This window comes from Bos grunniens, chromosome 11 (genome assembly GCF_055505025.1).
Source record: "Bos grunniens cultivar Pamir isolate PY7600 chromosome 11, Bosgru_T2T1.0, whole genome shotgun sequence".
Classification (NCBI taxonomy): Eukaryota; Metazoa; Chordata; class Mammalia; order Artiodactyla; family Bovidae; genus Bos; species Bos grunniens.
The window spans coordinates 13,137,327-13,164,440 of record NC_141175.1 but is presented as its reverse complement, the minus strand read 5'-3'; the positions used below and the strand labels follow the sequence as shown (position 1 = coordinate 13,164,440).

The following is a 27,114-nucleotide window of genomic DNA, read 5'->3' as shown; positions in this document are numbered from 1 at the left end:
CGGTCAGTACAACTGCGCTTGCTGCTGCCTGGAAGGCAAACGACTACAGAATAGAGGGACACACCCTTGCTGATAATGGCCTATACTGCCCACCAGGGTGTCTGCTTGAGATACACCTTAGATGAAAAGGCAAAACTGCTCATCTCATTGCAGCTTTGCCCAACATCTGTTCCCAAAGCCTCTATTCTCTAGGATAAAAAAGGTAAGAAGGCATCATCTAGAGACAAAGAGCTGCTATATACATGATATTCAAGAAATTGAAGTCAACAGCCATCTAGAAAATTCCCAGACTGAAAAAAATACTTGTAACCTATATCATGAACAAAAGGCTTATTCAACCCAATATATAAAAAGTTCCTAAAAATAAAGAAGAAAAAGAATAATTAACTAATATAAAATAGACAAAATCATATAGTTTATAGGGAAAAAAAACTCCACAAATTACTCTTAAATGTAAGAAAAGATATTCAACCTCACTTGTAATAATATGGATGTATATAAAATTTAATTGAGCTATCACTTCTTACCCATTAGACTGGAAACAATCCATAAGTTAGCAATATAGTCTACTGGTGAAGCTATGGGGTAACAGGATAGGAATGTGAAAAAATGAAACCCCTATGGAGGGGAATTTGGCACTACCTAGCAAAATGATATATGCAATTACCATCTGACCTGACAACCTCGCTTTTAGGATCTATCCCAAAGATATATTTAGAAAAACACAAACCGACATATGTACAGGTTACTCATTGTGACCTCTAACAGCAACATCCAAAGAACATCAACGTGGTACTGGCTGGAAAACACCTGTGACACACAACCACTCTGTGGAGCAAGAGAGAGCTGTGGAAAAGAATGAAGATCTCTATACACTGTGATGGACTGATCTCCAGAAAAGATTGTGTGCAAAAAAAAGTAGGATGCAAAAAAAATGTATGTAGAAGCTTACTTTTTTAAGTAACAAAGAGAGGTTATGGGGGAGGGAAGTATAAGGGTAGAAGGAATGGGGATGAAAGTCTGATTCTTTAATGACAAGTATATCAAGAATCTTAAAGATGTGCATATCCTTTAACCTGGCACTGAAATTACTGGGAACTTAGTTTAAGGAAAAACTCAAATGCCAATGAATTTCTCTTTGCAAAGCTGTTCATATCAAACCACTACTACCAAAAATTTAAATTTCCCTCCAGGGGGGCACAGTTAAGTAAATTGTGGCAAATCTAGGCAAAGGAATTAATAGCCATTTACAAAGACACTATACACTATCTCACGACCTGAGGAAAATCTCTATGATGAAGACCATACGCAAAAGAAGAAACAAATGTACATACATTCAATTATGTAAAAAGGCATAAAAACATTTGGAAAGAAATAGACCAATGGTGAATGCTGGTTGCCTTAGGGTGGTGGGAATGTTAAGAGACACTTTCCCCTCATGTTTGCTTGTCTTTTCCAAATTTTCTACAATGAAAATACATTATGTTCACAATCAGAAAAAACATTACACACTGTTATTTTTTGGATGTTGTTTCAACCTGGACCTTTGCCCTGGTGTATGTTTTTATGACTGCTCCTGTCATTACACCAAGAAGAGAAACATGGTAAGTGACTAGGTAGCCCCGAGTAGCATTAGGTGTTTACCTACGTAGGTAGGATTTTTATCTAGCACAAAGGACCCTATAAGTAGGAACATTCAAAGGCAATTAGTCGGTAACAATATTATAAATAGAAAAGGAGCCAAATAAATGTTTCCTGGATATCATTAATTTAGTTGCAAAATAGATTCAGAGTTACTCTGATAACCCCACATAAAGAAGGCACTCATTATAAAGACAGCCATGTGTTAAACAAGAAAATGTTAGATGCAGAGATGGCTCTGCTGTACACAACTAAGATATTCCCACGGAGACAGCAGTTCTCAAAATATCACCCTCAAAAACAAAAGCTTCGTCTAGGAAAACAATCCCAGCACAAAACTAATTGATTTGGTCCTGCCTACTTGTCTCAGAATCTGGCACACTCTTCCTCCTCCCTCCCTGCTCTGGCTTGGTCTGAATACTATGACCCAGTGCAGGCCACTTCTTGGAATGTTCTTATTTATAAAGTGAGCATAATAATTTACTTTACAAAACACTATTGTATAGGAGTACAGAGAAGACTGGACAAGAGGCACGGGGACACACTTAGCACAGTGCCGGGTAAGTCCTGTCGATCCCATCTCAAAGGAACTCATTCCCCTCTGTCTCCACTGCCACACGCAAGTTCAAGTCACCTCCATCTCCTGCCTGGGTGATCACAGTGATTTTCTATCTGCTCTCTGTGCTTCCCCTAAGGCCTCTCTCCCAGCAGCCAGCGTGATGAAACAAACAAACAATAACAAAAAAAACCCCAAACTGACTGCATCACACCTGTCTTAAAAACCTTCACTGGATTTCCACTGACTTTGAGTAAAATCCAAACTCCCTTCCATGACCTTCAAGACTGTGTGATCTGGCCTTGCTTAAATGTCTAACTTCAGCTCAGGCCACATGCTTTCTCTCCTGCTACGTCCTGGGCTCCCTGGTTTGGCTCCTCCAAGTTGTGGTGTCATCCCTTCACTCTGTCTCATACATCTTGCCTCAACTCACCCTGGTTGGCTGATTCTCACTCTTCATCTCTCAGGTAAAATGTCAGCTCCAAGAAGACTTCCTCAGTCACTCCATCTGAAGTAGAAGCACTGACGTACAACTCAGATGAAACACTTAAAATGATCTAGCTGTCCACTTCCCTGTTTACTGTGTCTGTTTCACTAGACTGTAAGCTCCTTGAGGACATCTGTCTCTAGGTGCTACTATGGGCTGCCTCATTTCCTCCTTTCTTTCTTAACACAACCACGATTTGTTCATGCCCTCACCCTCCTCCGTGAGGACAAGTGTTTCAGGCCCCATCCCAGAGGCAGGGGGTGGGTCCTCACACTGAAGCCAAGCCTAGTGGTCTCAATTTCCTTGCCAGTGACTGCTTAGGGCATATGCATGCGACTCAATTCTGGTGAATGACGCATGAGAAGAAGTCACCAGGAGAGGTTCTGGCAAAGGTTTTCTGAATCTTAAGAGAGATCAGGAAGAGAAGGTCCTTTTTTCTGCCTTTTGAGACTGTTGTGAGGATGTAATGCCTGGAAGTGACACAGTCATCTTGAGACCATGAGGAAAGCCGTCCTAGTGGCATGGGTAGGAAGCTGAGGTCAGCAGATTCATGAATCAAAGAATGGGGTTCTTGACATCAATGAGTTGGCTCAATTAGCTAGACACAGAACTGCCTACCTCTGACCTATGATCGATAATAAAGTCATTATTTCAGATAGATTGTTGGCTGTAAGTTTCCCTGTATATTACTCTGTTCTCTTCTGCCTGCAATCCAGCACAGTGTCTAGCACATAGTACGTCTTCCATAAAACTTATTTGAATGAATGAATCAGAGTGTTAATTGTAAAGTATTACAAAAAAACATAAAATAAAGCCTTGATTTTAGAGTAAGATTCATGCCACTTCTATAAGAAAGTGTTCAGTTTTTGTTTCTCCCCTCTTCTACTTTTTTATTAAACCAACTATAGTAAAAGTAGTTTACTCCCACTTTCTCTGAGTGAAAGAAAAAAAAAAAGAGTGGAAAAAAGAGAAAGAAGAAATTTTAAGTGCAGTTCTACCATCCTAATGTAGTGCAGGACTGGGCTGTTACAGTAAAAGTTCTCACTATAAACATAGACTCTGTGTACCAAGGCAGCTCGCAGAGATGCAGTTCCCCAGTTCCTTTATGCACTAAAGTGTGGGTTTAAATTATTTTACAAATATCTCAGGAATAGGAAGAAAAATTTTCCATTGGCCATTAAGCTTCCTGGAATAGTCACAGAAAAATCTTTTCATGTATATGGAACATCCACTTCCAAAAAAGCAGCCTAGTGGTAAAGAGGTTTAGAATCAGACCTGGATTTGAATGCTGGCTCTGCAACCCCCTCGCTGTGTGACCTTGTGCAAGTCATTTACCTTCTCTGAGCTTCAACTTCCCCATCTGTAAAATGAGAATAATACCTAATTTATAGTTTATTTTTAAGTGTGCTACTCATATGGCCCTTAGCTTGGAGCTTAGTATACTGGTAAAACTCAAAAGATGCTATTATTAGGATGAAATCGTTCCTAAAATAATCCTTAAGTTTCATGATTTCTTAAAGAAGGGCCTTACACGTTGAAGGACACAGTGAAAAGTGTTAGTCGCTCAATAATGTCTGACTCTTTGCAACCCCATGGACTGTAGCCTGCCAAGCTCCTCTGCCCATGCAATTTTCCAGGCAAGGATACTGGAGTGGGTAGCCATCCCCTTCTCCAGGGGATCTTTCCAACCCAGGGACTGAACCTGGGTCTCCTGCATTGCAGGCAGATTCTTTACGGTCTGAACCACCAGGAGAGCCAGTTGAAGGACACTGGAGTTGGCTAAATGCCATGTGTTAATTGAGATCTGGCTTCCCAGTATTGCCGAAAGCCAGCCTCCTTCCTGGGAGACAGCGAGGGCAGTGAAAAGAGCAGAGGCCTTGGAATCAGTCAGAACTGGACTCCAGTCCCAGCCATGTACTCAAAGACTGTGACCTTAGGTCTGGCACGAAATCTCTGCTTTTCAGTGTCCTCGCCTGTAACAGGGGTCCTACTACGTACGTCCCCACCCTCTGCCCAGCATCTCTGTGGACTGAGTGACAGAGCACACGGATAGTGTCGAGCACTGTGCCTGGTGCACAGGAGGGATACAATACACACTGACCCCCATTTTTTCAGTATCAGCTCTTCTTAATCATACTCAGGTTGAAACCAGAAGTTCTGACTACACAATGAACTGGGCCCCCATGGCAGGAGGGTGCAGGAATGGTAAAGCTGGTTTGAAAAAGACGACTAAATTGCTCAACAATGGCAAATACATATAATAAATCTATCCCACAAATGGTTTATTTGGTTTTAACGCCTTGCTGAGCTGCATCCCGCTACCCTCTTGAACATGGGGGTCTCTACAGCTCACTCACACAGAGAAAATTGGCAGACCCCTTCCCTCTACCCAGAGTTGCTTCTTGTGCCCTCTGCCCGAGGATGGTAATGTCACAAGAGCAAGGGAGCTGCACAATGCCCAGAGATTTATGAAAATAAGCATCTGAAAAAGGGAATGCTGTGCAGAGAGTGGTCGTGTGGGCAGGCCTGGTGCATGGGAGCAATTAGAGCAGGTTTGCAACAACTCAGTGCTGTTCTATTCAATTGCTTAAAGAATTGCCATAGCAACAGCAGCCACACATAGTAAAGTGGCAGCAAGATGGAGCAAACACTTGAAAAAGACTCTCTCTTGTTAACCCTCCTCCCCTCCCCAAAATGAATAAAGGGTCATTTTTTCCCTCTAAAATAGTCTTCCAATCAATGTCCACACTTCATGCCAAAGTGGATGACTAGATGCCCATCTTTCTTCTTCTTTTTTTTTTCTGTTAATAACAGCAGCTGCCTTTTAATGATCTCCTACTATGTCCTGGGCCCTGGGCTGATGGAAACTTCACCTAATAATTCTAGCAACTGGTATTTACTAAGTACATACTATATCTGCAACTGGGGATGTGAGCTGTCCTGGACATTGTCTCTACCTTCAAGTGAGAGGGAGCCACACAAATCTGCTTATGAGATGGGGTGGCATCTGAGCCAAGTCTTTTTTTTTTTTTTTTTTTTCACATATTTACAAAGTATTTTATTTTGTATATAATAAACTAAATTATTAGTTTATTCAACGATCATTTAAATATGTATATATCTTGTGCATAAACACATCAGGTATATATATGTGAGCAAATTGAGTCACAGAGTTTGACCCTTTGGATCTTTGAGGCAAAGATTCCAATAAAACTTAAAGTAACATTTGGTAAGAAGCTTTAGGCAAGCCTTAACAGTTCATTAATTTCTATCATTATAAACAAGTAATGGAATTTTCAAGTTACAGTGATGGCAGTTATAATAATACAAACTCTTTCAATTAAAATACCTATAAAAATTCATAAAAAGAGAGTAACTGAGAGCTACAATTTGGACTTGAACATACTAACAGATCATGTCCCAAATAGCATGTCCCTAAATGTATCACTAACTGTGCTGAATTTTTCAAATGCATTCTGGAATTTCATATGTTGCAAGCTCTTAACTAGATTAATAGTAGTTCTAAGAAAGGTAGAGTAAGCCTTTGACTTAAACAACTGCCCAACTGCCCGATCCTGGCGTCAGGGCCCAGGGAATGTGAGGAATGTAAAGGAGCCAATCCCTACACCATAGCATGGAAATAGACTAAAATTCTTCTCCTCATTGTCTCTACTCCTTATCTCTTCATGTTGATTGAACACTCAGTGGGCACCCATTATGTGTTAGGGATCTACAGATGAATAAGAAACTCCCTTTTTGTTCAAAAAACTCTCAGTCTAATGTATAGGAGAAACATGGAGGTAAAGCATTTATGTGAGGCCATATCTAACTGCTAACCTATGGAGTTAGGAGAGCACATTGAGTAATTTACTTGACAAAATAAAACAGATTTTGGGAGGGGTGTATGGGGAAGGGCGAACATTTAGGGAGCGCTGCTTCCTGTCAGCCGATGGCCTAGGGCCCTTAGCTATGTTATGCATGGACAGTAATGACAACCCCCTGATGTGTTAACAGGCTGATCTCCAACTTCATGCCACGTGCTCTTCCTCATCCTGTGGCTGAGATGTTCTTCATCCTACAAGAACCATGGGAAGCAGTAATTCCTATTTCATGTGTACAGTAAGTGTGGAACCAGAGTTCAGCTAGCTGTGACTTGCTTTTAGGACCATATGGCTAGTAAGTTCGAGTTAGAGACTCATCCTGATTAAAAAATCTGTCTTGTTTACTTGGTGTGCTGAATAGAAACAGACTGACAGGTCACTAGTGGGAGACATCATTCACAGCCTGTTCGTGGAATAGCAGAGGTTGGGGCTGGAACCCAGACCAGTGGAGTGGCCTCTTTAGAGAGACTCTATGTAGAAAAGAGTTCTCTCCCCTGCTTTCAGGGCTGTTATTAGGCACAATCTACCCTGCTGGGAAGTGGGAAGGTGACTAAAGGAAGGAGCATAGCAAGAATTCCAGCTTCCTTTTTCTGAGGCCTTCCCTGAAATATGTGCTACCCACCTAAATTCTATGAGAGAAGACACTGTTTGAGAGTTTCCCTCAATCACCTGTGTACGTAGGTGGGTGGCAGACAAATGCCACAAGCCAGGGGGCAGAGAGAAGACTGCTTTAGCTGGATCCTTCTCTTTCTGATCGATAACTCACTGAACAATTGTCAGCTGGCATCATGACCCTGCTCCATAAAAGTCACAGGGGAAAAGAATTTAAGAACATGCTCCGAACATAGGAAAAAACAGGCAGACTGTGCAGAGTCCACTTCCTTCTCACTGATGGGCAAATTCCCAGCATCAGGTCAAAGAAAACCATACATCTTCCAGGTCCATCTAGTAAGTGCTCGCCACCATTCTCTATTCAAACCTTCTCCCCTTTCCCTAGCTGCTCACCTGTCCCTTTTGTCCCCAGCCACACACACAGACATACACACACATCTGCCTGGATGTTGCAGAGAAAACTAAAACCATTAGATGGACCCCTGCTCCAACCTCTTTTTTTCACCAGAATCCCTCCCCCACTTCAGGCTTCCTTCCCCACTGAAACTCAGACAGAGGGGCAGAGGGCCTGTTCTGTGTTCCAAGGCCAGTGTAACCACCCTGCTTTGCCAAACTCCCTCCTTCTCAGGGCCTCAGTTCTGTCAAATATCCTTACCTCCCCTTTCCTTCTCATCAGCATTTTAATGTGCTCATGTTTCTTCCAATGTTAAAACAACAAACACTCTCATCCCTGCTCCCCCACTCCATTTTTCTTCCTTCCTATAAAGCCACCTGGCTATCATGATTCCCTCTCTCTACTTCCTACCAGCCAAATTGTCCAGAGGAGTTGTCCAGTTTCACCCAAGATGCTGAAGACCTTCTTGTGGCTAAAACCCACAGGAGAATCTATGTCTTTATCTAATTAACCTTTCTTCAGTGGTTGGACACTGTTTACTAAGCACTCTTATCCCAGGCTTTGCTGTGTTAGCCTGGTTTTATTCCCACCTCTCTGGATGTATCTTCTCTGGCTCCTTCACTGGCTCCCCCCATTTTTTTGACAGCCTCTTACATACAGATGTTCTTTCTCTTGTGCTCTCTTTACCTCTTATGCTCTTATTTCCCCTAGTTAAATATTTACCATCCATATATTGACATCTCTCAAATCTCTATCTCCATCCCACTCCTCTCTCCAGATTCATATTCAAAGTGGTTCTTCTTCCTTCATCTGAGGGGACAGGAATAGCCCTACCCAGTCACCTGGCTCAGTCTGACTTTTCTTCTCTCCATTCACTCAGTTACCAAGACCTGGGGATTTTACCTCATTGTGTTTCTCAAGCCCATCCACTTCTTTCTGTCTTTTCAGCCAGGTGGCCATCGTCTTTCCCCTGGGCTATGGTAACAGCCTCCAGGGTAGGTTCTGCCTCCAAGTTTGTCTCCCTATTAATCAGTTCTCCTCACACTAATACCACAGTCATCTTTAAAAATTGCCTGCATATTCATGTAATTTCCTTGCTTTAACAACTCTTCCATAGTGGTCCCAGTGATATCAGAATTCATCTTCAGCTTCCTGACTTGGCTTAAAAGGTCCTCCCTGATCTGGCCACACCTACCTTTAAATTTCACTTCTTGCCACGCCTCTTCCTATGCCAATGTCTGTTACCCTCAGAGGATGCTTCCCCCTCCCTGTTCCCTGGCTAACTTGTACTTCTCAAATTTCAGCTTGGGTATCACCTCTTGTGGGGCACCTTCACTGAGCCCCAGTTCCTGGTTGGGTGCCCCTACTAGGATCCATCCTCATCCTCTACTTCCTCTCTGGAGCATTCCTTAAATTGTATTATATTGATTATTTGCTTGTCATTCTCACCACTGGTCTGTCTCATTTTCAGTTGCTAACCTAGTGCCCAGTGTGATTACTGAGACAAAAGAGGAGCTATTTGTGGTTACAACAACAAACAGATGAGTGAAAAGAGAGCTCAAAGAAAGGTACACTTTTTTTTGTTTGTTTTTTAAGTTCATGCCACAAGAGTGGATGGCATAAGACGGTAGGAAAATAACACCAGATTTTTAGTATGAATCAGTTCCTAACCTTGATTCTGCAAGTGACTTGCTTTGTGACCTGGATTGATTGTTTAACGTCTTAGAATCTCAGTTCCTCATCTGTAAAACTGATGTTACCACCTTTCTCTCAGGTTGCTGTATTAAATGAGATGACATGTAAAAAGGACCTGCCATCATGCAGGGTGCATAACAGGCCTCAGAAGTGTGTGTGTGTGTTTAATTAAGTGAAAAAGTCTAATTATTCAAAAAGAATATTTTGAGGTGCATGAGAATAGAGCTGACTGGTAAGACACATGACCAGCACTCCATCTGCAATGATGAAAGAAAGCTAAAGTCAGGAGTCACGAACTCAGTATCAAAGCTATTCTGTGCAAAGGAGAGGATTCCTCCAAAGATGCTAAATTAGAAGAACTAAGTTTCCACACGTTGTTCTCATTACCTTCCTAGAAAGTTGCTGAGAAAGTGAAGTCATTTTTCTTGGGCGGCTTCTCTAGTACACTGTTCTTACAGAAAACCAACATTGCTGATTTCCTCAAGGACTGGGGGTTGCTTAAACAGAAATCAAGATGAAGAGAAACATTTGCCATATTTATTGCTGGAGCCTGATGGTGTGGAAAAAACTCTCCATACAGGCCCCCAAGCTGGAATCCTAGAAGTCACCCAAGACCAGTCCCTTTCTAGCCAGCGCTACATATTTTGACTGACTGATCCTATCTCTTAAATCTCTCTCAGATTTGTTCTCTTTGCTCCATTTCCACTACTCAGAGTTTTAAGTTCAGTTTTTCTTCTATGAACTACTAACGGCCTTCTCACTGGTCTTTGCTTTGGTCTCATTTCCTTCCAACCAACTTTCTGGATGGCATTAGAAAGCAAGTGTTCCCTGCTTCAAATCCCCAAGTAACTGCAGTACACCCAAAGCTCAAGTGAGGCAGTTAAAGGATTCCACAAACTGGCCCCTGCCTCCCAGTGTTATTCAAAATCACTCTCTCTAATCCAGCCATGCCTCAGGTGGAATGAATATGTCTTTTCTAAAGGGTTATTACTCTTACTGTCCCCTCTACTTAAAATCTTTTGTTTTCTGGAAAACTCTTTCAAGCCCATTTCAAGTGAATATCTACTCCTCTGAGAGCCATTCAACCTATCCTGGCAGATTTAAACATATCTTTTTTGTGCCGTTTACTTACCTAGCACCTTCCTTCATTTTACTGCATTATAACTGTTTTTCATGTTTGTTTTCCTCATGGGCCTGTGAGCCCCCCTGTCAAAAAATATGATGAATATAGTATTTTTAAATTAATGAATGAATGATAAAATAATGTATGTGTAACTCTCATCTTTGGTTGTTATGCCCAAGCTGGGTGGTGTGAGCTCTTAGCAAAATGTTACTGAGCTACTTGAGATAAACAACAGAGACTTCTGGGGTGGCTCAGACCGTAAAAGAATCTACCTGCAATGCGGGAGACCTGTGTTCAATCCCTGGGTTGGGAAGATCCCCTGGAGGAGGGCATGGCAACCCACTCCAGGATTCTTGCCTGGAGAATCCCCATGGACAGAGGAGCCTGGCGGGCTGCAGTCCACAGGGTCACAGAGTCTGACACTATTGAGTGACTAAGCATGCATAATGTCACAAAGAAATTAAAAGGGGTGTGATCTGCACAGAAAAAGTCTGTGTGTGTTTGGACCCTTCCTCCCCCTGCTATAGTGATACTCAACACCCAGCATTCTGTGGGCACTTAACAAATGTTGAATAATAACAGTAGACTTTTTATTTCTAGAATAACATTGTAAACATTTCGTCACTTCCCTGTGGTTAAAAAATTCTAAGTTTAACAACATCTGCCCAATAAAACAAAACCAAAATTCTGCTACTGAGAAAAGATAAGTGGGACACAAACAAACCTTGGTGAACAGTCTATTTAGACAGCTGAAAGAATGGGAAAGATGGAAATTTTGTGTACCATGAAAGATAAAAAGGAACTAAAGTTCCATTTCTCAGAAACAATGTAGGACAAAAATGGAAAAGAAGCCAAATATAACTCCTGACACTTCTCAGGTCTTCTAGCATGTGGTACTTCACACAGGCTGAAGCTGAAGTCATGTTCATCCTCCCAGTTACATCCACCCACACGACAGGATAATGCAGTGATCTGAAGCTATTTTACTGTTCTGGGGTTTTAACTTCAGGGATGAACTCATTAAATAGAACCCAGATCAGAAGTCAGGAAGATATGGATTCAAATTCAGGCTCCTACTTCTTACTAGCTATTTTATATAGGGCAAAATCCAATTTTTTTTAAAAATCATAAAATTAGAAGAATATCACCTATTTTGGAGATAGTACTTAAGAGTTCAGCAGAACAAAGCAGAGACAGATTAAAAGAAGATAAAAGAGTAGCTGGATAATAGCTTGGAGGTACCAACGTATTTATATAGGAGATTCCAGAATAAAAAAATATCAAACAAAGGAAACCCTAGGTTTGGCAGAGAAGTAATACTTAAAAAGATAAAGGTTGAGAAAATTCCAGAGTTGAGGAAAGAGGAGCCCTCAGACTGAAGAGACACTACAAGTACCAAGCAGCATGAATAAAAATAAAGAGATAGCTAGATACATTATAGTAAAATTGCAGAATAAAAGATGAAAGAACTTCCTAAAGAAAAAAGATGGATTTTTTTTTTTTTTTTTAACAAAAGAAAGATAAGTGGGTTGATCATGGACTTTTCACCAGTGAAAACAGATGAGAAAAGACACATTTTCAAAGGAAGAAGGAAAACTGTTAATGTACAGTTTTATACCCAGATAAACTATCCTTCAAGAGTCACAGTGAAATAAAAATATTTCAGACATATAAAGATAAAAGGGATTGGTAGATTCTCATTGAACAAAATATGAAAAACATCATTCAGCAAGAATAAAACTGTACACAGGGAAATGACAGTAAACACAGATGTTGGTAAATTATAAAACCAGTCTTTTATTTATTTTTCAAAACAGTTAATATTCTAATAATGATAAGATTTGTACATGGGGGTGCACAATGAGTAAAGTATATTAAAATCCTCGTATTGTTTAGGAAGAGAATAAAGATGCTAAATAATTTAGAATTGTTGATGTATGTGATTAAATTGTTAATTTATGTGTTAATTAATTGTTATCTGGGCTAGACTCCCAAAAAGATCTTCCTGGAATAGCAAAATGTCTCCCTTTTCCATTCTGTAGACGTAGTTTTCCTATTATATTTCCTAAAAAGCCTGCCTTACACTAAGCTCAAGTTTCAAGCTACTCTGTAGAAAGCTTGTTTAGGCGCTCTTCCCTGTTCTGCTTTGGTCTTTTTCTCAGCTGAATCATTTCCATTCCCTGTGAATTTCTTTCATTTTTCATATTTGAACTTCAATTAAAAAAAAAAGCTTTTCCAATTCTCTACTCTTTCTTTTTCTTTTGACATAATTTCAGATTTACAGAAAAATTGCAAGAATAGTATAATATAAAGAATTCCTATTTACCCACCACCCAGATTCCCAAAATGTCAACATTTTAACACAATGGCTTTATCCTCTCTCCCCACACACATATTACTATATTACATGTATGTTTTATCTGTATACAGGGTTTCTCTGAACCATATGGGAATAAGTTTAAGACATGATGTCCCTTTACCCCTACATACTTTAGTCAGTTCTGCTATAATGTGACATATATCTTCCTAAAATTCACCATACTTGGGCACAGTGCTCAAAAACTTCATCAGTGATATGTTAGAAATAAAATAGAAACCTCCTAAAAACAGTATGCCATTTTACACATGTTCAGCGGGTAAGAAATATATAAATACTATATGTCATTTTTACCTTGAAAAAGACTTGAAGTTCGCTGTGGAGATGGGTGTCAGAAGGACTGCAACATGTGGGTAGATTCTGAAGTGGTGGAAGAAGGATGGAGAACTGAAAGATTTGTGGACAGAAATATGTGGCTCGTCACTTTGTTCACGTGTGCATTCTGTGTATTCTGACACATCTTGGTTAATTTGAAATCTTGGTTAGTTTAGGTGCAGTTATCTACATTCGCCTAGTATTTCTCATGGATGATATCACACATAATCAAACATGACTGAATATATTATGCTCAAACTGTTCCCAAATATATCAATTGTATTAGAGCAATCTTGTGTTGTTAAAACAGGCACTATAGCAAACTGTAGTTCCTAAAATCAAGAACGGCATTTTACATAACCATGGTATGATGATCAAAATCAGGAAATTAACATTGGTACGGTAAAAATCTAATCTACAGGCTTTACTCAGAATTCACCAATTGTCCCAATGATGACTTTGTACAGTAAAAGAAAATCCTGGCTCATATATTGCATGCAGTTGTCCTGTTGCTGCTGCTGCTAAGTCACCTCAATCGTGTCTGACTCTGTGCGACCCCATAGACGGCAGCCCACCAGGCTCCCCTGTCCCTGGGATTCTCCAGGCAAGAACACTGGAGTGGGTTGCCATTTCCTTCGCTAATGCATGAAAGTAAAAAGTGAAAGTGAAGTCGCTCAGTCGTGTCTGACCCTCAGCGACCCCATGGATTGCAGCCTACCAGGCTCCTCCGTCCGTGGGATTTTCCAGGCAAGAGTACTGGAGTGGGGTGCCATCGCCTTCTCCTAGTTGTCCTGTTAGTCTTCTTCAATTGAGAATAGTTCTTGGGGTCTTTCTTTTTGTAAGACATTAATATTTTTGAAGAGTAAAAGCCTGCTATTTAATAGAATGTGCCTCAACCCAGGTCAAACCCTGTACTCTTAGCTCAATCTATTACTGTTGGCTAAGGCACTATTAATGCCTGAAATCTTCCTGAATGTGATTCAAGTGCGGAGGTAGGGTCTGTATCTTTTATCATGACTTCCTTTGAAAAACTAAGTGAAATTTGCATTGGGAAACCTAGAAAATGGCAGTTACCTAACTTCCCTTAAAATAAAAGTCCCTTCTTTTAAGAAAATTAAAAACTAAAACACACACAGAAAGCCCATCTACCACAGAAGGTAATTGGCTTACCATACTCCAAAGTACAGAAGTACATGTCACTCACTTAACAGTCATTTTTAGAAGTCTGACATTCAGATTAATATTTTAGGAAGGCTATTGTGACTGGAGGAGGAAGGTTGGGAACTAACATTTTTAAAGCATCTACAATATGGTAATTATACACATTATGGTAATATGCATTTAATCCTCGAAACAGCTCTGTAAAGTTGGCGTTAATGTTCCAATTTTACAGATAAGGAATATGAACTCCTGCCTAGATTGCTCTAAATCGTATACTCTTTCTCCCATATCTCACTGTATCTTCTAAGAACTGCCAGGGTTCTCATGTGTATTAATCAACAAAAAGACAAACCAGCAAGGCTGCAGTCCAAGGCAGAGCATGAATCAAAGAAGCTGAATTTCAGACATGGATAAACAATGCAGATAGTGGTTGTCACTGCTTTACCCAGAGCTAGCACTCACAAATAACGCTGTCATGCACAAGCATATCTAGGACAGGGTATGTAGAAACTGCAGGGTTACAAGTTAATATTTGGATGAATTATCTCATGTGGGGCTTCCTCAGTTTCTGCTATTTAAATGTTTCTCCTGAAAAAGGAAAAGCACATTTTCTACAGAGCCAAGCTGTGTATCTGATTCAACATTTGCCATGTGGTAGTTGAACACCAAGCTCTGTGTCAAGCAAATGGAAGGTGCTCAATATATGATTCAATAAAACATTTTGAAAATGCTTTTAATCAGTTTAGTGGTGGGCTTTTTTCCCCAACTGGATTCTTATCTTGACTAAAAAGAAAATGGCACAATCTAGTCATTCATTCATTCACTCTTCTGAGCACACAAAAAACAAGTCTAAGGAATCTACAAGAACATTCTAGTATCCTTTGTATCCTAAGGTTTACAACAGGAAAGTTCTAAATAACAGATGAGAAGAAACACCACTTATCTCTCTAAACCATAGAGAGTTCCTCATAATTCTTCTAGAAGTACCACACTGAAGCGTGACTTTCTCAGATTCTAAAACTTGCCATTCCCTGTGCCATAGCTGGAGTTCAGAAAGGGTATCCTCTTGGAATTTGGGGGTTGGTGACTGTGATTTCTTTGTGTATACCCTTCCTGTGGGATATCTGGAGGGCTGGAAATTGGAGAGAAAGCACCTTCTAACTAGTCAGGTAGGTTTTAGAATAAGGTATGTGATGCTGCTGCTACTAAATGTGACACATTAGATCATTCTGACACTCGTGGTTCACAGCTGCAGGAGGCAATTCACCTGTCCAACAAAGTTTCTGAAGTCTTTCTTCCTAGAAAGGCCAACAAAGGTAAAGGGTGTAAATTGAATTACCTGTGTTTAGTTACCAAAAACCTGGGAAAGAATGTTTACTTAAATTGAGACACCCTATCTCTTCCAAAGAAATCCAGAACCTCAACATATTGGGTGAAGCCACACTTCATGATCCTTAGGAAGTTGGGAATGTGTTACCCTAAGAAGGGTTCAGACCTTGCAATCTCTAGGCTGGATTTTAAATGTAATATTCTGAAATTATAAAATTATTAACACCTTATCTACTTTATAATTCCACTGAGCTGCCTTTAATTCACAATGTAATTTATATTTACACATGAAAGACTATATGTAACCCACATTAAGTTATGTAGCACAATAATAAAATGACCATCTGTGAAGCTATCCCCTAACTTAAGAAACCGACATTATCACTGCATTGTCTTGGTATCCTACCCTGTCTCTTCCTATCCCTTTCCCTAGACCCCACTAACTACTACTCTCAATTCTGTTTCTCATTCCCTAAAGTGTTTTTTTTTTTTTAATGGGTTTATCACACATCTCTGTGGCCTAAATAATATTTAGCTTGGCTTATTAGTGAGCCTTTAAAAAACTAGTACTGCTGCTGCTAAGATTCATTCCTGTTGTTGTTTCACTAACTCACTAAGTTTTATGGTTACGTAATACCACATAAATATACTACAATCATTAATTATTCTTCAGTATATATTTGCATTATTTCCAGTTTTTTGCTGCTATGAAATTTTTTGTACATATCTCCTAGCCTAAATGGACAAGAGCTTCAACTTTATAAAATAATGTTGAATTGCTTTCTAAAATTGAGGGGCCAATTTATATTTTAAGCCAGCAAAATAAGGACACCTATTGCTTTATACAGTCACCAATACAAGTACTGGCTTCCTAATTTTTCACAATTTAATGGGTGCAAAATGTAATGATGCTTTGGTCTTAATTTCAGCTTCTTTGATTTATTAGTGAAGTTGAATATATTTTCAGAATATCTGAAATATCTGTTCATATCTTTCCTCTGTTTTAATTATTATTAATTTAAAGAAATTCTTTATAAAACCAGAAACCAAGTCTCTATCTATTAAAGTTGCAAGTATCTTCCTTCAGTCTGTGGCTTGTTTTTCAACCCTCCCCCCGCCCCCACCCCCACACACACCACTTGCCTTTATAGTATCTATTTGTTTAGGAGTAAAGCTCTAGGTGACTTTCTCTGAGAAATAAGATTCAAAAAGCTAAGAAACTGGAGGTAGACCAAGATCCCAGAAGACATCTTTGAGTCTTCTCTTTCCCTCATCTGGCACATTAGCAAGTCCCGTCATCAGGTTATACCCCAAATCTGACCACTGTTTTCCACACCCTCTAGGCCACACTGGTCTCTCCTCCAGTTCCCTGACTTCTCCTCTGGAGCCTCTAAAGTCCTTCCCCCACATAGCAGCCAAAACAGGCTTCTTAAAACTTCATTCAAACATGTTACTCTTCTGTTAAAGTTCCTCCAATGGTTTCCACTGCACCAACGTTAAAATCCAAACACTTCCTGAGCCCACAAGGTCCTTCACAATCCTTTGCCTACTTCTCTGACCTGTCTCCTAGGACTCTGCCTCAGACATGCTGCCTTACTTTCCCTCTCTCAAATGGGCCAAACTCTTTTCTTCCTCGGGTATCTGTATCTGCTGTGTGTTTTGCCTGGAATGCTTTTACCCCAGGTAACTGTACACCTGTTATTTCTCATCATTTAGCTCTCTGGTCAGATGCCACCTCCTTGAAGAACACCAAAAAGCACCTCCACGTTCCCCTCAAACCTATTACTCACTGTCCCTTCCATGTTTTCTCCTCTTTGTGGTACTTGTCACCATCTGAAGTCATCTTTCATTTTTTGTTCATGTGTATCACCTGTCTTCCTTCCAGTAGAAGCTCCATGAGAGGAGTTATTACATTTGTGGTTTTCTCAGGAAGAAATGGAAAAACAGAAAAGAAGGATTCTGGGAATTTGCTGGTCATGGTAACAGTAGTAGCACAGTTTTTTCAGTATCTTCAAATCCTCACTTAAAAAAGGCGGAAAAACTAGAAAGCAAAACTTCAAACACACATGCAACATTTACAACAAAAACTGGTGAACAATGAACCCCAAAATACAAGCAGATGAGTACAAACCATCAATATTGCAAATCACCAACAGACCTGCTTGGTGTCAGTGTCTGGAGACGTGAGAACAAGTGAACCTCCAAACAACCAATAGGCATTTGCAAAAAGCTCAGTAGGCCAATTTAAGAACAGCAGTTGAAACTGGGACCTGCTGACCTCTGCAACAGCTGAGTGCAGAGACCTACAATAAGAAGTGTAGGGGCTGGAGCAGCCTAGCCCCTGCAAGCCTCTATGAACTTGAGAGAATGTGTCTGGACTCTCTTCCATGGCAGGGATATACACTCTGGACAGAAGCTGCTGGGAGTGGAAACAAGACAGAGCAGCATAATGACAAGGAAGACGAATGTCTAGATCAAACTGGGAGATGGGAACACAGAAAGAAAGGTTCACAAAGCATCTGTCAAACTTTTGAATACTACTGAAAATGGCAAAGAGGGAGTTCTGTGAAGTCAGAAAAGCTTTCTTGAACTCCATCTCATCCTTAAGTCAGGAAAACTAATTTCACATAAAAAGGGATAATACAAAAGCACTGAGGTAAAATCCCCCACAAAGTTGTAAGAAATAAAAGAGTGAGATATATCCACAAAAAATATCCTGAAAGATATGCCCACAAATAGATTAAAACTGCAATCTACTATTTGAAAATAAGCTAAAGACATTAAGAAAATTATACAAAGTATGCAAGAATAACATATACATGAACTGTAAAAACTCAGAAATGAGGGTACAGAACTTGAATAAGAATTAGAAATAAAAGAAAAATCTTTTCTGAAATGAAGGCTAAACTAAAGGGACCATAAGAGCATATCAATATCAACTCAACAGATAATGCTTTAAGAAAAACGAAAAAGAGAAAGTCTTTAAAAATTAAAAAAAAAGGAGAAATTCTATCTTAACAGTAATATAAAGTTAAAAAAGCAATTGAGATAAAAAAGATTTTAAAGAAAGTGAAAAGTACTGAAGACAGGCAAAGAAGATTAAATATACAAATAATTGGAGCCCCTGAAGAAGAAAAATGAATACGAAGAACAGAACCAATGCTAAAACCTATCATTCAAGAAAATTTTTTTTGAAACTAAAAAAAGACTCAAAATTGTATGTTTCACATATGTTGAATGTGTTAGTTGCTTAGTTACGTCCAACTCATTGCGACCCCATGGACCCCTTAGCCCACCAGGCTCCTCTGTCCATGGGATTTCCCAGGCAAGAATACTGGTGTGGGGTGTCATTTCCTTGTCCAGAGGATCTTCCTGATCTAAGGAGAGAACCAGTGTCTCCTGTATTGCAGGCTGATTCTGAGCCATATTACATACCTGAGATGACAGAACCAAAATGACCATCCAGGACTGCCTAATAAGATTACTGGACTTTAGGAGAGAAAAAACTCCTTAGCATCTAATAAAAAAGAACATGCAATTTATTAAAAAAGAAAATTCAGATAATCATCAGACTTTGATAAGAGCAACACTTTTTGCCAAAAGAAAACATAGCAATACGTTTAAGACATTCAAGAAAAGAAAGTATGAGCCAAGGATTTTATATCCAGGAAAACTGACTCATCTAGAAAGGGCATAGAAAGATTATTATCCACCTTTAACAACAGAGGGAATATTGTTCTCATGAGTCTTCCTGAGGAATCTACTAGGGAGCCAGCTTCAGACAACCAGAATGGCCAAAAAGCTATCACCATTAGAACTGGTTATAGTAACCTAAAGCCTGAGGCTAACAAGGGCTGATAAGGAGAAAGGCTAGTGTGTTATGGCTGTGTGTTCTAGCAAACCAAATACAGTTTTACAGACAAAATCTGCAGGGAGAATAGGGAAAGAATACACAAAGCAAAGTTAAAAGATACTCTAATTGTGTTGGTAGTAACATCTGTAGTGCTTTCTGAGGTTCTGTGAAAGTGAAGTTGCTTAGTCGTGTCCAACTCTTTGTGACTCCATGGACTGTAGCCTACCAGGCTCCTTGGTCCATGGGATTTTCCAGGCAAGAATACTGGAGTGGGTTGCCATTTCCTTCTCCAGGGGATCTTTCCGACCCAGGGATCGAACCCGGGTCTCCCGCATTGTAGGCAGACGCTTTACCATCTGAGCCACCAGGAAAGCCCTATGAAAATAAATGAGTAATTATGGGATATTGTAATTCTGTTATCCCCCATGCCCTTCAGAACCAGAATTCTCAGTATAGAAGAAAGGAAATATTAATGTGATAGAGAAGAAGTTAAGCAAAAGGTTTGTAGTCTTGAATTTGGGTGGGATGTATCCATCTATATGCACATGTACACATGTATTCGAGTGTGTGTGTCTCCCTCCTTTGTCCACTGAAAAGGCCTGGAAACAGTGACCAATCCAGTAGTAGTGAATATCCTAAGAACTCAGATGTTGGTTTTGAGATATTACTTCTCACTAAAAGAAACCAGTGCTTCCTGAAGAAATGTCTGATTCTAGGTTTGGGGCAGGAAAGGTATAAGATGAGTCTGGGGCATCTTGTAATTTCAGATAACAAGGGAGCTAGGGTCATGAACAACAACAAAAAATACTCAGGGCCAACCTGAACAAATTCTCAATGGCCAACATGAGATAGTTTGAGTTTCAATAACAATGATAACTTCAATGGGCCCAAACCTATCAAATATGTTTAAATCTATCAAGTTGTAGTAATACATATACAAAAGAACTGTCATGCTTTGAGGGTGTTAGGGAGTTAATTCTTTATACTAAACACTGGTAAATATAGGAAAGAATCAGCATTTACCTTGTCTTTGCCACAGCAACTATGACACTGGATAACAATATAGTACATGAAGCAAAGTGCCTCTTTATAAAAACATTCCAACTAATAAATCAAAAATAAACAATAAACTGAGAATATCCTCATTTTGCAACTCCCAATGAATAAACATATGTAGATATTAAGCGTCACTGGCTACTAAAAATCACTAATTACGATGCAACCAAACTTGATATGCCTCTCGTAGCCTTGTCAAACACCACCTGCAGTCTCACCAGAAGACTGAACCTTAGTCCATCTGATTTCAAAACTCAGTCACCAGTTATCAGGAAATATAGAGGACAGAGCCTGGTGGGCTGCCGTCTATGGGGTCGCACAGAGTCGGACACGACTGAAGCGACTTAGCAGCAGCAGCATAGAGGACAGAGGAACACAGTGAACAGCACCATGATCATGCAATTGGCATGAAAGGGGTGGAGGAGGAACCTATAATTTTAAAGAGAATTTTAAAAGCCATATAACTTTTTTTTTTTAATGGACAAGACTAAACTACAGCATCTAGGGACATACATTTGGGTAATAAAACTATTTTTAAAAAGTATTAAAGTCAGTATGATGGTTACTTTTGGTAGGAGGAAAAGAATTTTGATGAAAGGGGTTTCTGGAGAGGGTAGAGAAGAAAGAAAGTGAAAGTTGCTCAGTTATGTCCAATTCTTTGCAACCCCATGGACTAGACAGTCCATGGAATTCCCCAGGCCAGAATACTGGAGTGGGTAGCCATTCCCTTCTCCAGGGGATCTTCTCAACCCAGGAATCGAACCCAGGTCTCCCACATTACAGGTAGATTCTTTACCAGCTGAGCCACAGTAAAGTTCTATTTCTTGTTCTGAGTAGTGTTGGTCTTCAGCCATTTATTTGATTAAGGCAGTTTTCTTTATCTGTTTTACAATGGAGAGATTTTTTAAAATGTATAATGATACCTATCCAGTGGGAAATATTGTAATGACTGAATGTCAACATTTCTTTGTAAAATGTCATTACGATGAGAAGTCTTACTATCTTTTCCTTAAATTATGTTGTCTTGACTTTGAAAAAGAAACCTTCATACTAACTCTATTGTGTCCTCATAGGATAGAATGTAGAGAAAACTCTGCTATAAATTAAGTCATTTTTAATCATCTTCAAAATTAATATTATTGATAATGGAGGAAGTTGTGCGTAAGTGGGGACAGGAGGTATATGGGAAACTCTATCTTCCACTAAATTTTTCTGTGAACCTAAAACTCCTCTAAAATATGAAGTTTATTTATTAAAAAAAAAAAAATCCCTACCTAATATTAAGTTCATTCCACGTATCAGGCACCATGCTCAGTTCAGTTCAGTCTCTCAGTCGTGTCTGACTCTTTGTGACCCCATGAATCACAGCACGCCAGGCCTCCCTGTCCATCATCAACTCCCAGAGTTCACTCAAATTCATGTCCATTGAGTCGGTGATGCCATCCAGCCAGCTTATCCTCTGTCGTCCCCTTCTCCTCCTGCCCCCAATCCCTCCTAGCATCAGAGTCTTTTCCAATGAGTCAACTCTTCGCATGAGGAGGCCAAAGTATTATCATTTCAGCTTCAGCATCAGTCCTTCCAATGAACACCCAGGACTGATCTCCTTTAGGAGGGCACCATGCTAAATTATCTCATCTAATCCTCACAACAATCCTATGAGGCAGACTACATTTGTTCTCCTTTTACAGATGAGGAAACCAAATCACAGAGCAGTTAATTAACTTGCTCAAAATTATATCAATAGAAAAGTAGAACCTAGGTCTATTTGACTTCTGTGGGCATTTCCATACTTGATCCATCTCTTAATGCCCAGTCTCTACTTTGGGAATTCAACTGATTTACTGAAAAGTAAAGATCAGGAAACATACATTAAGGTTACAGAAGCTACCACATACAGCACCACTTCTTGGAAACAGAGAGAAAAGAGGCATGAGTTCCTTTGAGCCCACTTGTCACAGAGACCCTCCTCTAGGACAGAGTGATCTCTCCAGCACTAGGGCTTGAATCTAAGCTGGCAAGATGCTTTCCTGCATCAAGATTAAATGGTTTGGGAAATCAGAGAGAAGAAACAGCTCCATGCTGCTGACAGCAGGGAGTGCAGCAAAAATGTTTTCTGTACCCTAGGAATGCAAAGTCACCACCCTGACACATTGAATTATCAACTCTGGACTAAGAAGCAAGATGTTAGAGTTCACATTTCTTCACTCGATGCTGGAAACCATCACCAAAGAGAATCAGAAGCAGCATGGAACCAGTGGGTAAAAAGGTGAGTTCTAGACCCAGATGGCCCCGGCCCTCCATCCTGGCTCTCTCCTACCAGCACCTACCTCACCCAGGGGCCCTCTTTATCCCCTTCCTTGGTTTTCTTTTTTCAAATGACATTTATCACCACGTGACACAGTATAAATGGACTTCCATCTTTGTTTCCTGTCTGTGTCTCCCTAGAATACGAGATGTAAGGGCTGGGGCTTAATTTTGTTCACTGCTGCATCTCTAAGCACTTAGAACAGAGTCTGACATAGTAGGGTCTTGTTAAATGTTTGTTGAAAGTTATTGGTTTAAATTATTTCAACTCTCTTTAAGTTCCTTATCAAACCAGGGATACATACAATGCACATTTAACCATGAAAATATAAGTAAAGGGCAAGAAGTAGGCATTCAATAAATAATGGGTTCTCCTTGTATATCTTTTGCATAACATTCCTCAACAGAGGATAAAATTAATCAACTCAGGATAAAAGCTCCCCTTCAAGGGATAATGACTTTTTGAGCTGGCAACTAACTTGCTCAGCATACCCTCAAACCTAGAGACCATTTTTAAAGCTGTGAACATGAGAGTAAAAGTGTATCACAGTAGGAATATGGGCAGAGAAAATCTCAAGGAAATGGTTTATGAATAATGCCAGTGAGCTGTGACTGAGGAGAACAGGGTGAGTGGAGACCTGCCAGGTCACATCACTAACAGGGACCAGCAAACCAAACATGAATAATCTCCAGTTAAAGGCTTTCCAAAATTCCTGCCACACCTCCATGGAATGTGACTGCTGGTGAATTAGGCATTCACTGGATAAAAGGGAAGCTGCCCCTACAGTCTGTTGTGGTGAGCAGAGGCAATTAACAGAGAGCAAGTGCTTTATATCCACCATCTCATTTAATTCTGAAAATAATTTTTAGGAGGGTGGTATTTTTATCCCCATAAAACAAATTAGAAACCTGTGGTTCAGTGGGAAAGGGCTTCGGAGGTTTCACCTCTTGTAAGTGGTGGCTTTCCTGGAATCTCATCTTTCTTTAGCCTGTACTGAACTGATAACTACAATACATGGAGGGGTACCTCTCCAACACTGGAATATTCCATTGCACATTCAAGCTGCCCCTACTCCAATGCCCCCAGGAAGTGAATATATTAAGAAATTAGACATTACTAGATAACAAATGCTAGCTAATAAAGTGAAGTGAAAGTGGCTCAGTTGTGTCCAACTCTTTGTGACCCCCACAGACTGTATAGTCCATGGAATTCTCTAGGCCAGAATACTGGAGTGGGTAGCCTTTGCCTTCTCCAGCGGATCTTCCCAAGCCAGGGATCGAACCCAGGTCCCCTGCATTGCAGGTGGATTCTTCACCAGCTGAGCAAAATGGGAAGAACTTCAGCCAGTTCACTGAAGTCTGGAGTAGTCAATCAACATATGCGGATCTCTAACACTCCTGTTGGCTCCAGGCTAAGCCCCCAAGTTTTAAATATCTTATTCTTGTTTCAGTTTAAGATAGGAATCAGCCAGACATGTCAAAGACACCTTGTGAAGGTATCACTTACTTATTCTCCTTCCTTACAATTCAGGAACTAAGGTTTAGGGAAGTATAATAACTTGCCTAGAGTCACATGGCTGGGAAGAGGCAGAGTCCAGGTTGGCACCAGGTTTAACTATAAATCAGGTGTTTGTTTGTTTTTTTAAACTTCACCATGTTGTTTATTATTTGCCAGGGGGGTGTGTGTCAGTAAATAGCCTTAATATCTGGAATCTGGGAGCGTTGGTTCTGAGACTGTCTGACCTCAGACCCTCTCTCCACTCTGCTCTATTCTGTACAGTGGGCAGGCTGAGTTCCCTGGTATCCTGAGTCAGCTGGCTTCCTGCTTGGTTTGGCACATGCAAGGTGCTGGTGGGAGATGAGGAGGAGAGGGAGGGAGAGGCTGAGTGTTTTCCCTCTCCCCTGCTGGGGTGGGCTGTCCAGCAGTGGTTCACCTCCATCTGACCCAAGCATCCACAGCACAGACCCACAGGTTCCAGCTTCTGTCAGGTGACCCTCGCCTCGGACTCAGGCACACCACCTCTGCTCTTGCTAATCTCTGGATTATCTTTGCTCCTCTGTCAGCTGGATAACCATTTACTGAATTGTTTTCCCTCCTGTAAACATATGAAGTGGTTCCTGTCATCCTGGTTAGATCCTGACTGATATATGGATCAAACTGCTGGCCGGAGGGGATGGGGACCGGTGGCCTGTGGCCCTGCACTGAGAAAGCCTAAGTGATGGCTGGGCTCCGTGTCTTACTTGTTAGCCACAATCTTCTGTCTGACTTGAAAAGCAATGCTCTGGAAAAGGAACATGCTTTTTTTAACCTGAGGCTCATAGCAGTGAGACTGGAGTGAAATGAACACAGTTGGTATCCCAACTCCACGGCCTTACAGCAAGAAACATTCATAATCAATCTTTAGCTACAGCAGTGTTTCCCAAACTGTGGTGAGAAGTAGTTGATGCCTGGAATGTTAATAGGTAGTTTGTGGGGAAAAGCATTTGAAAAATGTTAACAAAGTTAATCAGGTTTCTTTATAACAGGACTGTAGTAAGGTACATTGTAAATATTTTTTTTTAAAAGTATTACAGTATGCAACATGCAACAGTCACAAATCTTATGTGCTTAGGAAACATATCAATATCTTGTGGATCTAACATTTCAAGGACCATTGTTCTAGAAATGCTGGTTTATGGTATTAGCGCTAAACCCCACGGTAAAGAGTCTGCTTGCAACGCGGGAGACCTCGGTTTGATCCCTGGGTCGGGAAGATCCCCGGGTCGGGAAGATCCCCTGGAGAAGGAAATAGCAACCCACTCCAGTATTCTTGCCTGGAGAATCCCATGGAAGGAGGAGTCTGGCAGGCTCTCTGTGACCATGGGGTCATAAAAGTCGGACATGACCGAGAGACTTCACTTAGGTCTTTCATGGACTGGAGCTGATGCTTTCTTCACTTCGTCCTCAGCCATACTCCTTCCTGTCTATGCTCCAGACACACAACTGCTCACAGTACCTGACCATGTAGTTTCATGCCATGTAGTTTCAATGTCCCTCACCTCTGCAAGGGCTACTTTCTGCCCTTGCTCCTGGGGTACTGCTACTGCTTCTGCATGGCACTATCCCAGGGCATTCTTCCCCGGTGAGCTTTCCCTCGGCGTCCAGAAAGAAGTGACTGCCAGTGCCTTTGGATGTCCACCACCTTGTACAACATTTCACTATTGCAGTTACCAAACTTAGTGCAACTCTCTGTTTACCTTCTCTCTGCCCTGCATGGCTCTTAAGAACAGGACTGAATCTTTCTTGTCAGTGTGTGCAAGCCAGTGCCCTAGGCTGGGTGGTCACCAGGTCAGGTTTGTCAAGGGGAACAAGTATACTAAGATTTTAGGCACTTGTATTCACTTCCTGCTAAGGTTTGATTATACTCGACTTAAAAACATGTTAAGTCAAAGTTCCATTGTTATGATGATCCATGATAAATTAACCCTATATTAATGTAGCTTTTATTATGATGAAAATAAGTGATTTTCTTAAAACAACAACAACGAAACCCTAGTATCAATTGAAAAATGACTAATATTAAGAATATTTAGCACCTGGATTAACACTGCTACCAGAAAGCTCGCCACTAGGTGTCAGCCAAGGAAAAGGGGAGGAAGGACCGCACTTCAGAAATGGTTTACTTTTTCATCCAATTATCACTGTCAATATCAACTATTCAAACAACAAAATATTAGGCCATTAGAATTATCTATTAATGGGATGTTTTTAAGAATATATCTAAAATTTTGAAATTTCCCCTTTGCAATTCATAAATAGTTCATAAATGGTGTTAGTTTAACCTGTATTTTTCAAGAAACATTTGCATAGATTGGAGACGCTGACTCCTAAGAGGACACCAGATCACTATTCTTCTGAAATGGCCTCAAATTGTACATAACACAGATCATATGCTAATCATCACTGGGGCGAGCGGTCAGAGGAAAGAGCATGGTTGTGAGAATCAGACAGATGGAAAGTCCGAATCCTGGCTCTGCCACTTCTTAAAAAAAGTGACACAACTTTTCCTAGCCTCAATTTCTCATCAACAAAATGGGGCCACGTGACTTCTTCCATATGAGGACTGTAAAAATCAAACAAGGGAATATATATATATAAAGAGTGTGGCATAAAATAAATCCTTTGTATTATTTTCTTTTTCTTAAGACTTTGAGTCTTAATGACTTATTTAACAAAACTGTGTGTCAACTCCCAAACTGCTAAGGACACTGTAACTAGGTACTATTGTCATTTCTTTCCGTCCACAGAGAATTATTAGGCACTGTCTATGTACTAGGCTCTGTGCCAGGG

At 40.4% G+C, this 27,114-nt stretch overlaps 1 protein-coding gene across 27 annotated transcripts in view; it reads right to left on the bottom strand.

The window, feature by feature from the left end:
- DENND1A (DENN domain containing 1A) overlaps window positions 1-27,114 on the bottom strand; it is a 533,371-nt gene that overhangs the window by 113,105 nt on the left and 393,152 nt on the right. The window lies entirely within an intron of this gene.